Here is a 14,717-nt window from a genome sequence, read left to right as displayed (position 1 = left end):
CTGAACAAATAATCTGAGAACCTGGATTATATGAAGAAGAATATGACATCGGGATTGGAGGAATTCTCATTAACAACCTGTGATATACAGATGATACATCTTGTTTACTGAAAGTGAAGAGGACTTAAAATACTTACTGATGAAGCTTTCAGTACCGATTGAGACAGAAATCCTCACACTGGACCAATAAATAGCATCATGATAATTGGAAAAAAGATTGAAGTTGTCAAAGAGTTCATTTTGCTCCGATCAATAATCAATGCTCATGGAAGCAGCAGTCAAGAAATAAATGAATGATTGAATTAAGCTAATTTGCTACACCTAAATCATGGTATTGTAAATAACCTCATATACATGCAAAAGTTGGGCAATGAATAAAGTAGACCATAGAAGAATTGATGCATGTGAGTTATAGTGTTAGAGGAGAATATTAAAAGTACCATAGACTGCCAAAAGAACAGACCAATCTGTATTGTAAGATGTACAGTCAGAGTGCTTCCTGGAAGCCAGGATGGCCAAACCTCATTGCTCATGCTTCAGACATGTTATCAGAAGGGGCCAGTCACTAGAGAAGGATATCATGTTTGGTAAAGTGGAAGGTTGGAGATAAAGAGGAAGACTCTAAATGAGATGGATTAACACAGTGGCGGCAGAGATGGAATCAGACTTAACAAAGATTGTGAGCTTGGTTCAGAAGTGAGCAGTCTTTCATACTGTTGTGCATAGGGTCATTACAAGTCAGTACCAACCCAATGGCACCTAACAACACCAACAATTTGCTGCACAACACCTCTTTAAAGTGTTCAAGAACAAAGATGTCAGTTTGAGAACGAAGGTACACCAGACCCAAGCCATGGTATTGTCTATTGCCTCATATGCATGTGAAAAAAGATTGTAGATGAATCAATGCATTGAAATTAAGGTTTTGGAGGAGAATATTAAAAGTACCATAGACTTTCAGAACAAACAAATCTGTGTTGGAAGAAATACAGCAGGAATGCTCTTGAGAAGCCACAATGGAAATACTTTGTCTCTCATATTTCAGACATATTATCAGGAAGTACTAGTCCCTGGAGAAGGACACATCATGCTTGATAAAGTGAAGGGTCAACACAATCTAGGGAGATTCACAACAAGATGGATTGGCACAGTGGCAGCTGCAATGGGCTCAATGATAACAATTGTGAGGATGGTGCAGGCCCATGTAGTGTTTTTGTTCTGCTGTGCACAGGGTTGCCATGAGTCAGAACCAACTCAATGGCACCTAACAGCAACAACAACAGTTCTTTGTGTATTTTGGATATTAGTCCATTATCATATATGTCTCACAGTCTTTAGCTTGTTTAACTATTCGGCAGCAGACGTTCTGAATTTTGATAGGTTCTATATTACCTGGTGTGGCACTGTAAGCTAATGCGTTAGACTGCACAGTCGGTTTGAACCCCAAATTTCAGCTCACCAGCTGCTCTTTGGAAACCCTATACAGAGTCACTATGGGTAAAAATCGACTTGACAGTAATTAAAAAAAAAAAAGTTACCTATTTTTGTGGGTCAAATATGGTTTTACTTACTAAATACAAATATTCTCAAGTCTTGTCTTAAAAATAATTCTTTACTGGAGTATTTAAAACCAATTAGATCCTAATCTATAGTAACATATCCATTCAGTTAGTCATTTTGCAATTATTTATTGCATTTATTGAGCATGTTATGTGTGTATTTCAAGCATTTTTCTGTATGTTGATAATAACAGTGAGCTGGGCAGACAACAGACCTAGCGTCATGTAGTTTTAAGACTAACAGTTGGTGCTTACACTATAGCATAAACTGTAGTAAAAGTGCTTTGCCTGGGGTCAGATTTAAGTGTGACTTCAAAAGAGAAAGTAAGGCAAAAATGATGGTTTCTTAAAAAAGATTTATTAATGATTTTATACTGGAAGAACAACAGAGGAGCCTGGGTGATGTAAGTTGTTGGTACCCAGGTTGGTGGGTTTGACTCACCCAGCTTCTCTGCATCCGTAAACATCACAGCAAAGAAAACCCTATGATGCAGTTCTATTTTATAATTCATGGGTTGCTCTGAATCAGAAACATAAATAACCCTATAAGCATAGTTTACATATTTTATCTGATTGTTGTTGTAGCTGTTAAGTGTCTTTGAAGTGCTTCCATCTCATAGTGACCGTATGTAGTCTTTCTAAGGAACAGCTGGTGGGTCTGAACTGCTGATCTTGTGTTTAGCAGTCTAATACTTATCTTACAGAACCACTGATCTCTTCATACCTTCTAAACTTTGACAACATTTTATACTTTAAAAATTTCATAAATTCCCAAGGGGTTAAATCATCTTTCCAATATAGTAGAGCTAATGAATAAAGTATTCAGGATTGAAACCTAGTACTGTTACTGATTAAACTGTATCCCCAGAAATATGTTATGCAATTCTAACCCCTAGACTTCTAGATGCTTTATTTGTTATATTAATAAGGTTATTTCAATGTAGTGTTTGCCCTAAACCTAATCAGTTGTGAGTTATAAAAACATAAGTTCACACAGAACCAGACATGGGAGGAAGAAAGATGGTATCTGATCTGATCAAAGGCAAAGGAATCAATAAGCCTAGGAACTCCAAGGACTGTTGCATTGTAGAAACCAAAATCGACAAATAAGAATGTCTCCTTAGAGCCACATTCTGAATTTGAACCTCAGGCCTCCAAAACTGTGAGAAAATGAACTTCTGTTCTTTAAAACCACTCACTTGTGGCATGTCTGTTACAGAGGACTAGAAAACTAAGATAACCTGCAACCATACCATACAAAAGTCTATTCAACCCTGGTCTTGCTTCCAACTTGACCTTAAGTTGGACTCAGCAAAAGACATTCTTTAAAACAGGCCTCCTACTGAACTTTTTAAAGTATTGAAGAACAGAGATGTCAGCTTGAGGACTAAGGTGCGCCTGACCCAAGACATGGTATTTTCAATAACCTCATATGGATGCGAAAGCTGGTCAGTGAATAAGGAAGATTGTAGAATAATTGATGCCTTTGAGTTGTGGTGTTGGAGGAGAATACTGAAAGTGCCATGGACTGCCAAAAGAACCAATAGATGTGTTTTGGAAGAAGTGCAGACAGAGTGCTCCTTGGAGTCCAAGTGTGTTAAGACAACTGGCAACAAGTTTTCTACTACTATTTAGGAAATTCTTATATTTTAAAATACTTTCCTAAGATCAACTAAAAATAAACACAATAACATTTTATTGTTTATACACTTTTACTCTTCAGTCAAACCCAAACCAAACCAAACCTACTGCCATTGAGACAATTGTAACTAAGAATGACCGTCTAGAGGAGAGGAGAGCTGTTTCATGGGGTTCCAAGACTGCAGATCTTTACAGGAGTACAGTCTCATATTTCCCCCAAGGAATGGGTGATGGGATTGAACCACTATTTAATGTTAGCAATCCAATGCTTAAGTCAATGTGTCACCAGAGCTCCTTTCTCCACACTCAGTAGATGATAAAACGTCTTTACCAAAACAATCAATCAAACAAACAAACACAAGAAACTTAAGTCCTTAGCTCTGAAAATCTTCATCCATGTGGCCCACATTGTTCTCCAATGACCCATAGGAAGATTCTCTCTAGTTGTGAAAATTTTACTTTTTTTCTATGTTGTTCTTGTTGTTGTTATTGTTAAGTGCTGTTGAGTCAGTTCTGACTCATAGTGACCCTCTATAGAGTTTCCAAGGAATGGCTGGAAAGCTAGAACCTCTAACCTTCTAGTTCAAACTGATCTTGCAGTCCAGAGCATTAACATTTAATGCTATTTTCTTTTATTCAATCTACCAAAAAAGGAAAGAAAAAGATTAGCTGCTCTTTATTATTTGAATGGAAAGGGAGTTTGTTTTGCTTTTTCCCTGTTTACTCAGTCACTCTGCCCTCAAGTCCAAGATTTTAGAGTTTTACTCGCTCCATGAATTGGGAAGCCCACTGCTGTATCTTGTTCTTGGTTCTGCTGCTGCTGCTCCTCTGCTACTCCTATAAAATCCCAGCTTTCTGTCCCTATGTCAGTGGGATTCAATGCACAGGCTGCATTCTACTCTTGGCTCTTCTCGAATGGTAGTGAGACCCCCACTTCCTGCTTCTGAGATGGTTCATTTTATACTCATGCTAGAGTTTCAAGTTTTTTATAATTACAATGAACTCTGTTAATAGTCACACCTGAATCATATCATTCTATCAGCATCTTCTAACACATTCTCTTACCCAGATCCAGCAGGGCAGAAACATTATTTGATGTGTGTTATAGACTGAGGTTAGAAGAGACATTAGATAATTCACTTTATCACACTTACCATATTGAGTTAGAATGAAATACTTTTTTAAATCTCAGTTTGGCTCTATGTTGACAATTAGATTATAGTAGCTATCATTGTGCATTTTTATTTAAATTGAATTAAATTTCTATCCCAAATTTTAAGGAAATTAATTTGTATTATTTTCTTGGCATACACAAATACCCAATTAATATTTAAAATATATCTGCAATAAATATGATTGTTATATCTGTCATGCTGATGATTTGCCCACAATAAGTAAGTAGTATGGTAAACTTTAAAAAAAATTAATAAATGATCTGACTCCAAAGTCTCTTTTCTATTGAATCATTAAGAACAAAACAATCTGTTGTATTTTCCTCAATTTATATAATTTTATAAGAGCATAAAATTAGAATATGGAATCTCAGAATACTTATCTTCATATTGTTCTATATGATTCACAAAGAATTAGAAGCCTAATGTGATATTATTTTTAAAATCAATACTTAAATGTATAACCCAGCAATGCTTCTTGGTATAATTCTCAGGTGGTTTCTCAATAAATGGCACCATCAGAAGAAATCATAACCTTTGTATAGATGTTTGCATAATGGTTTTAAGAACAAGAATAACATGTTACATATTTATAAATAGTACCTATAATTAAGTACTAAGTTATGCAATGCTGTTCATTCATTGTTACTGTGCTCTGATGAAAGGGATCCAATATACTAAATGAAGGTTTCAGTTAAAATTAAGATTTAGAATGAGTAAGAAAGCATTGTAGAAGATACACTGTGAAAAGGCAATCACTATAGAGTTCAATTTTTATAAAATAGCAATTGTTTTAATAGCTATATATAGCATCTTAATCAAGCATAGAAGAGTAAGTTTAGTCTTAATGAACGGAGACATATAGGATAGCAAAAGTACTGGGAACGAGTACTGATATGAGTTATAGGATAAGATCATGTTGATTTTGTGCAAGTAAAATGTAGATTGGTGACTTTCTGAAACAACTAACAAATTGTTCTTTAAAACAACCCAACAACTCAGACTAGAACACACATCATCTCAAAACTAGAACAGATTTTATTTTCCCTTAGAAATTGAAAATTAATAATGGATTGATGATTTTAGCTGTCTTTCTTGCTTACAGCCAGATGTGACCTCTATCAACCGAAGTATAGATTTGAGAGATGTGAAAAAGTGAAAGGAAAATGTAAGCCATTTTGTGATGACGTTGAGTATGATTATGGATATTGTATTAAATGGAGAAATCAGTGCTGCATCTAAACTCTGGAAAATAGAAGTATTCTAAGCATCAAAATCTGAAACAAAGGCACATCTTAATATCTAAAAGATATCATTGTTTACTGGAAATATGCATTTTAAAATCCTAAAGTTCACCTTTTCATAAATAAAAATATTTTTCAGTCTTCTTCTTGTTCATTAAATTCTCACCTTTGAATTTCTGGTGGATGAATATATTAAACCAGGAGAACATAATCTAATTATGCTTATAGTCTCATTATTGCTATTTTATCACCTACACCTTTAAAATATTTCTCTGAATTATACTTCTCCCTCAATAAATGTCTGTATGTGACCTTATTTCCAGCTTTAGGTTGAGAATCATACTTATCTTCATCTATCATTGTTCCACATCAGAATATCTATATATCACCTTCCATCATTCCTCAGAAGAAAACTGTGTATTTCCGCCTTTCCAAATGTGAGGACCTCCAATGTCAGCTTGCCCAGAGACATTTTTTTTCTCTTATATAAATATAACCATTACTGGTGCTTTCATGCTTTCAATATGACACAAGTTTATTGTGTTTTCTCAGTAGGATAAATAAATGCTAGTCAGGGTAGCTGTGGTAGTGTAGTGGTTACAAATCGGGTTGTGAACCGCAAGGTCAGCAGTTCGAAACTACCAGCTGTTCCGCGGGAGAAAGATGAGGCTTTCTGCTCCCATAAAGATTTACAGCCTTGGAAACCCTGTTCAGGGTTGCTATAGGTCGGAACAGACTTGATGGCACTTAACAACAACAACAACAACAGTCAGGGTAGAACAAAGAGATAAAGAACAATGTTTTCAATAGAACTCCTTTAGCGATGCAATCTTTATTCAAATTAAATCTCACAGGAAGCTAAGTAATATCTCTTCATGTACCAGCAGTATGTTAAGTGTTATTGAGACAGTTTCGACTCAGTTCATTATGACCCTGTATAGGGTTTCCCAGGAGTGACTGGTGAGTTTGAACCATTGGCCTTGAGATTCAATTCGATCTTATGGTCCAGTGCTTATCCTATAGTGCCACTGATTTCTGGTCAGCTAAATACCCTGCCCTCAAAGATACATCATATTAGAGAATATTTAATTTGGAGATTGGAAAGAGAGGAAGACTTAAAATTCTACAAGTTATGGAGAGTCTAGTATAGGTAAGTTTATATCACTGATATGTGATTCAAACCAACTCCATAGAACCTTTATTTTCACAGTCCACCTGGAAATCTAAATGGGTTAGCATTGTCTTAGAGGGCAAAATTATAACTGTCTGGATAATTTCAGCTTTGAACACAGCTCCACCTACCACACAGCTGATATCAGTATGAATACGTTGGTAAATGATATGGTGAATCAACAAAAGACAAAGATCATGTGATGGCAAAAATAAAGACTCTCCTGTCTGGGAAGTACTTTATCTACTCTAATGATGATTCACTGAGGAAGGACGGTTTTTGAGTTCCTAGATGTTGTGCTACTGTGGGAGCCATAGGTAGGGACATAGCATTCAGTTTGAAATGATATTATTGCTATAGTGACATAATATGGCAAAAATATTTACATACATTGTTGTTGTTAAGTGCCATCAAGTCAGTTCTGACTCTTATTGACTCTATATAGGGTTTCTAAGGAGTGACTGGTGAGTTTGAACTGCCAACCTTGTGGTTCATATAAACTTTAGAGTCGAGTGCTTATCTACAGTGCTGCACGTACATAGCAATGATATATGATTTTATTTAATCAAAGTAAGCAGTGAATTTTGGGGCTGATATGTTCAAAGAAAATTTTTATTGTGTTTTAGAAAGTGCAATTGTCTTTCTTTAGCCTCTAGTATTTTAGCACACTATTTAACCAAGCATAGAATTTTGCTTACTCTTAATAAACCCCAAAAGGCAAGGATTCTTTGTTACTATGTTTCAACAAGAGAAGAACAAGCTTTTAATTATTTTCCATAGAGAAATTGTCCACATTGGAGAGTCTTCTTTCATTATTATTTTAATTTCCTCTACTCTTCTTTAAGATCTTAATTCTACCAGATAACAAAAATTTTTAAGGGCTATTTTTATACTCAGACTCCTGAGTTGAAGAAGGAACCATTTATATCTTGACAAATTAGTGATAATATGCTTAGTAATAAAGAATCACTACATTAGTCCTATGACTTTCACCTAGTAACAATTACTACATTTAACAAAAACAGCAATAAATAATCTTGCTGGAGGTGCAATGATAAGTGCTTGACTATTAACAGAAAGGCTATTGTTGTTTGGTGCAAGTGTGTTTCGATTCATAGTGATGCTATGCATAACAGAACCAAACATCACCTGGTGCTGCACAATCCTCACAAGTATTACATTTGAGCCCATTTCCACTGTCACTGTGTCGATTCATCTCATTGGTGGTCTTGCTCTTTTTCACTGACCTCCACTTTACCAAACATGATATACTTCTCCAAGGATTGATTACTCCTGAAACATGTCCAAAGAAGGAAATTAAATTTGGAGGTTTCTTTTCATCTAACAGTACATAATCCAGAACTTAAATAATAGCTCTCTATCATGAGTCTGATTTTTTTTTTCCTATTAAATCACCATATGGATTTTGCACCTAATTTTTAATCAGAACTTGGTTTGGCTTTTGGATTCATGTCTTTCAGTTCTTGAGTATATAGCACATGCTGTTGGTTGATCATTTTATTTTCATTGTGAACTAAATGCTACACTTGATCTTGTCACGCCCTGTTTGCAAAATAAACACACTGAAAAATAAGCAATCTATAATTTTTTTCTGTATCTGATCAAAATTTTTATTTTCAATAAAGAACACACTACTTGATATAGCATAAGAAAAATGTTTATTTTAAGACTAAAAAGAAGTGTGTAGATAATCCACCAGAAGCTGAACTTGGGAAAAGACAGCTTGAATCACAGACTTCTGACTCACCTCAAATGACATTCTTTTCCTGGATTCTCTATTCTGAAAATCCATCTGTCCCATTATTCTCTGTCACACAACTGGCTGTCTCCTATGCTTAGTGCTCATGTATCCCCACAATATTATCCCAAGCTTGATTTTGCATAAGTTTCAACTCACGCTTTCAACACAGATTGCTATATCCCTTGAGATATTAAATATACAAATAACATATAATCAATTAAATCAAATATATGCAGTAATTTTAAAGAAACAAAAGTATTTCCAGTGAGAAATAGATGATTAAAATCTGATTTAACATAAGCATTATAGTTTTACATTTGTTGAGGAATTATCTGACAGGAACTGTGCTATGAATTAGGTGTTCAAATATTATTAGCTCAAGAATCCATTACTCCAGACTTCCTGTTTGGCAGTGGAAGAGCAGAGTCAGGTAGGACAGGTTCCACTGGGGAAGGGCTGAAAACCTAGGGACATGGCTCTCAAGAAACTGCACCAGAGCTCTGGATCTAGCATAAGAGTCAGGGTGTCAGTTTCCCGCAACTACCAGTTAAAAAATCACAGTATACAGGAAAACATTGCAATTTAGAAATTGGTCAAGGCACAAGACTCCCTCTGTGGTCATCCAACCATGCAGAAGTCAGAGAAGGGGGCTACAGCTAGACCAGCCCAGGGAAGTGGCAGCACTGTTACATTTGCAAAAGGAAAAGTGAAGGGATTCTACACATTTTTTTCCTCCTCTTCCCTGTTGTGCCTTCTTTGTCCAGCCTGGACACCTTCAGGTGGGTGAGTGCGCACCCCCCAAAAAGTCCAGTGTTGAGATCACAGCTTTCTTACCACACAGAGAGAAAGAACCCCATTGGTCCAAGGGCAAATCCTTTGGCTGCTGCTTTTGACTTCTACCTGTGGGTCCCAGCCCTAAAGTTAACTTGTGCAGGACCATTAACCCCTGCCTACCCAGCAAGAAAAAAAAGCAAGTTTAGCCTGTCAAATATGAACAATCTGTAAAACCACAACATAAAAAGACACAACTATTTCAAGAATTACACTGTGCCCATGCAGATACTAAACTGACCTTAGAGACAAAAACAGTAGAAAATCTTTCTCCCATTAACTTCTCAATATCTATCTGTGCACTTCTGTGGTGGTGAGTAGAGGAAAGGCCTGAGCTAGTGAACACCCCCACCTATTACTGGAGGCTTCTATGGTGCACACACACACTGCCTGTGTATGTGGACTGGCCAGTCGGCCACAGTTTTATTTTTATTTCAAAGTGGAGGTTCTTGTCTCTGCTTTTATATTGCTTCAACATTTGGGCCTTTTGATAACAAATCTTTCCTGGAGATGGGAGCTTTTTCTCCCAATGTTACCCAAGAAGAGTCAGTAACCATGGCCATATAACCAAGCAATAAGCATACCCATAATATTCCACCATTGAGACAAGAGCCAATAACAGCTGCTAAACATTACATGTGAAAAGGGAAGCCTATATCCTGATCATATCCACCAGGAGATACCCAGTAAGCTTAATAACACAACAACATACATCCATTTAAGCATTAATAAATCCATATAACTACTGGAAATGACAAACAAAAGATCTCAAGTACAACAAACGATCTCAAAATGTGTCCAAAAACAGAAAAGAGTAACTGAGACAAATGAGCTTGAGACAGACAAAGTCTTCCCAGAAGAGGAAGAGCAAGTTTTGGATTTGCCTGAGAAGGAATTCAGAAGAATTATATGGAAACAAATTCAAATGCTCTGAAAAGAGGTGGAGGAAAACAAGGAAGAAGTCAGGAAAGTACTACAAGAGCAATCAAACATGATTGATACAGAACAAGAAACAATTCAAAACATGCAAAAAGAACTCCATACTATTAGTAATAAAATATCAGAAATACACTGAAAGGGGAAAGGAACAGAATTGAATAGATGGAAGCCAGAACCAGAGAGCTGGAAGACAAATCTCTCAATAATGGTAAGATAGAAGAGCAAGCTGAACAAAGGATAAAAAAAAAATCTGAAGAGAGTCTAAGATTCCTGCTGGATAACATGAAGAATAACAACTTAACAGGAAGGATATACCCCAAAAGAAAGTCACCAAGAAATATAATAATCAAGCTCTCCAAAATCAAAGACAAGGAGAGAATCCTAAAAGCAGCCAGGCAGAAGAGAAGTATCACTTACAAAGACAAGCAAATCAGATTAAGCTGTGACTATTCAGCAAAAACCATGCGGAAAAGAAGGCATTAGACATATACAAAACCCTAAAAGAAAAAAACTGACAACCAAGAATTGTCTATCCAGCAAAACGGTCAATCAAATACGATGGTGCAATCAAAACATTCCAGGATAAACAGAATCTAAAAGATTTTGTTAAAGCCAATCCAGAACTTCAAAACATCCTAAAGGGAGTTCTTTAGACTAAAACCAACAAGAACAGACAACAACCAGAGAGTGACAGGCATGGCAACACCACCTGGAACTCAGTTGACAGATAGCAGATTCTAGAACAGAACAAAACTACAACAATGAATTCAAAGGAGATGGGAGGTCAACTGAAGAACAAAATAATATCAATGTCAAAAAAGGGATAAATGTAGGAACAGAGATTCAGGTGGTGAGGATGTCAGGTAGATTACAGGTTACAATAGATTCTCTTAAATGGAGAGAAAATTTAATAGACTATAAGGTAATACCAAAGAAAGTTAATACTTCACAACTTACCATGAAAATGAACTTTCAAGAAGAACAAACAAACATGAAAACTAAGAAGAAACTGACAAGAAATAGCACAAAACATACAAACTCAGCCCAAGAAGGCATACAGAACAAAGGAACGAACAACACTACCAAAAAATTAATATATTGGCAACAATTAATCATACCTATCTATAATTACATTGAATGTCAATGGAATAATTGCACTAGTGAAGAGACAAGAGAGTAACAGAATGGATAAGAAAACAAGGTCCTTCAATATGCTGCCTGTAAGAGACACACCTTACACACAGAGACAAAAACAGACTAAAAGTTAAAGGATGGGAAAAAAATATACCAAGCTAACTGCAACAATAAACAAGCAGGAGTGGCAATACTAATCTCCAATAAAGTAAACTTTAAGAGAAAAACCAGCATAAGAGATAGAGAAGCACACTATCTCATAATTAAAGGGTCAATTGAGCAAGACAACATAACCATAATAAATATCTATGGTCCCAATGAAAGAGCACAAAGATATATGAAGCAAACCTTACTAGAATTGAAGAAAGAAATAGGTAAATCTACTGGAGCTCTGGTAGCGTAGTGGTTACGAATCGGGCTGCGAACCTTAAGGTCAGTGGTTCGAAACTACTAGCCGCTCCGCGGGAGAAAGATGAGGCTTTCTACTCCCGTAAAGATTTACACCCTCGGAAACCCTGTACAGGGTCGCTATGGGTCGGACCCGACTCGATGGCACTTAACAACAACAACAACCATTATAGTGGAATATTTTAATACGTCACTTTTGAAAAGGGACAGAACAACCAGAAAGAAATTCGATAAAGTTACAGAGGAACTGAACAACATAATCAACCAACTTGACCTCATAAATGTGTACAGAGCATTCAACCCAACAACAACACAATATACATTCTTCTCCAGTGCACATGGAACATTCTCCAGAATTGACCATGTATTAGGTCACAAAGCAAGCCTCCATAAATTTACAAACATCAAAATGCTACAAAGCATCTTTTCAGAACACAATGCTATAAAACTAGAAATCAACAATAAGAAGACCAAGGACATAAAGTTGAAGACATGGAAACTGAATAACACCCTGCTGAAAAGCGATTGGGTAAAAGAAGAAATTAAACATGAATTTGCAAAGTTCCTAGAAACAATTGAGAATGAAAACACAACATACAAAAATCATTGGAACATGGTGAAGGGGGTGCTGAGAGGATAATTTATTGCGATAAATATGTCCATCCCAAAAGAGGAAAGAGCCAAAATTAACACATTAACACAGAATCTCCAACAATTAGAAACAGACCAACAGAGGGAACCTACAGTCATCAAAAGAAAAGAAATAATATAGATAAGAGCAGAAATAAATGACATGGAAAACAGAAAAACTATAGAGAGTGTCAACAGGACAAAAGGCTGGTTCTTTGAAAAGATTAATAAAATGACAAACCATTGCCAAAACTAACAAAAGAAAAGAGGGAGAGGAGAGGACACAAATAACTTGCATTAGAAACCACAAGCGATGTCACAACAGGGTTGTATTCTTTCACCATACTTATTCATGTGGCACTTATAGGATAAGCACTTAACCACAATGTGAGATTGAACTGCAAGGTTGTCAATTCAAATCCACCAGTCACTCCTTGGAAACCCTATGCAGGGTCGTTATGCATTAAAACCTGCCATATGTAGATGGTATAAACTTGTTTGCTGAATTTGAAAAGGATTTAAAATACTTACTGATGAAAATCAAAGACCACAGCCTTTGGTAGGGGTTGCACCTCAAGGTAAAGAAAACAAAAATTCTCACCACTGGAGTAATATATACCATCATAATAAATGGATAAATGATTGAAGTTGTCAAAGACTTCATTTTGCTTTGACTCACCATCAACACTAACGGAAGCAGCAGTCAAGAAATCAAACAATGTATTGCATTAGGCAAAACTGCTGCACATGACCTCTTTAAAGTTTTCAAGAGCAAAGATGTCAATTTGAGGACTATTGTGTCCCTGAATTAAGCCATGGTATTTATTCAATAGTTTCATATACATGTGAAAGTTGGACAATGAATGAGGAACATCATAGAAGAATTGATGCATTTAAGCTTTGGTGTTGGAGAATATTAAAAGTACCATAGACTTCCAGAGAACAAATAAATCTGTGTTGGAAGAAGTATAATAAGAATGTTCCTTAGAAGCCAAGATGACCAGACTTTGTGTCTCATTCGTTGAACATATTGTCAAGAGGGACCAGTCTCTGGATAAAGAAGTCATGCTTGGTAAAGTGGAGGGTCAGCAAAAAAGAGAAAGACTTAAAACGTGATGGACTGGCACAGTGGCAGGAAAAATGGGCTCAAGCATAGCAGTAATTGTGGGGTAACACAGGACTGGGTGGGGTTTCGTTCTGTTGTACATAGATCGCTACAGATTAGAAACAACTTAATGATACCTAACAACAATAATAGCTCCAGAATCGATGGATTTGAATGTGACATTAGCAAAGAATATTGAAGATATCATGGTCTGCTGAAGATGAACCAACTAATCTTACAATACAACCAGAACTCTCCTAAGAAGCAAGGATGGCAAGACTTTGGTTCATTTACTTTGGGCTTAGCACCTGTAAGATTAATCAATAGAAAAGAGCATCACACTTGATAATGTATATAGTCAGAACAATTAGGGGAAGCTTCTAGTCACAACAGTGGACTGAAGCATATCAACAGTCATGAAGATGACACTAGATCAGACAACATTTTATTCCATTATAATAAGGTTGCCATAAATCAGAGGCAACTCAACTGCAACAATAATCCCCATTTTATGTATGTTGTTGTTGTGAAATGCCATCAAGTTGATTCCAACCCATAAGGACCCTGTATAGGGTTTCCAAGGAGTAACTGGTGAGCTTGAATCACTGACCTTGTAGTTCAAATGACTTTGCAGTCTGACGCATTAGCCCACAAAGCTAAAGGACTTAAGTAACTTGCTCAAGGTTATACAACTATTTAGAATAAGATTTTATGGACCCTACACTGACTCCAGACAGTGTGACATCAAGGCCTATGTCCCAACCAGTTTGCCTACTATCTCTCCTATAGTAATACAGTGAACACAAAATAGCACTGATCTCAACGTGTATGCTTGGAGATGAAAGTGTAAAAGTAGCTGATGATGCCTATTAAATATTTTTTCTGGGAAAAGCATCTTCCTGAGAACATATATAAACTGAAATGAATGTGGACTCTACCTACTTGTTGTAAACTTATTTTTCATATGAACCTATCAAGCCTTTATTTTGATGCTATTTGGCAATTAATCTTGCTCCAATTTCAACTGTTTCTATTCTATGTTCATCAGGAAAATTTCTTAAAACTTTCCATGTAATTTGCCTACAGGGAAATATACACTTGTCAGACCAACGCAGATGATT

The sequence above is a fragment of the Chrysochloris asiatica genome, unplaced genomic scaffold (assembly GCF_000296735.1).
Source record: "Chrysochloris asiatica unplaced genomic scaffold, ChrAsi1.0 scaffold00038, whole genome shotgun sequence".
Classification (NCBI taxonomy): Eukaryota; Metazoa; Chordata; class Mammalia; order Afrosoricida; family Chrysochloridae; genus Chrysochloris; species Chrysochloris asiatica.
Note: the sequence above shows the minus strand (reverse complement) of the source record.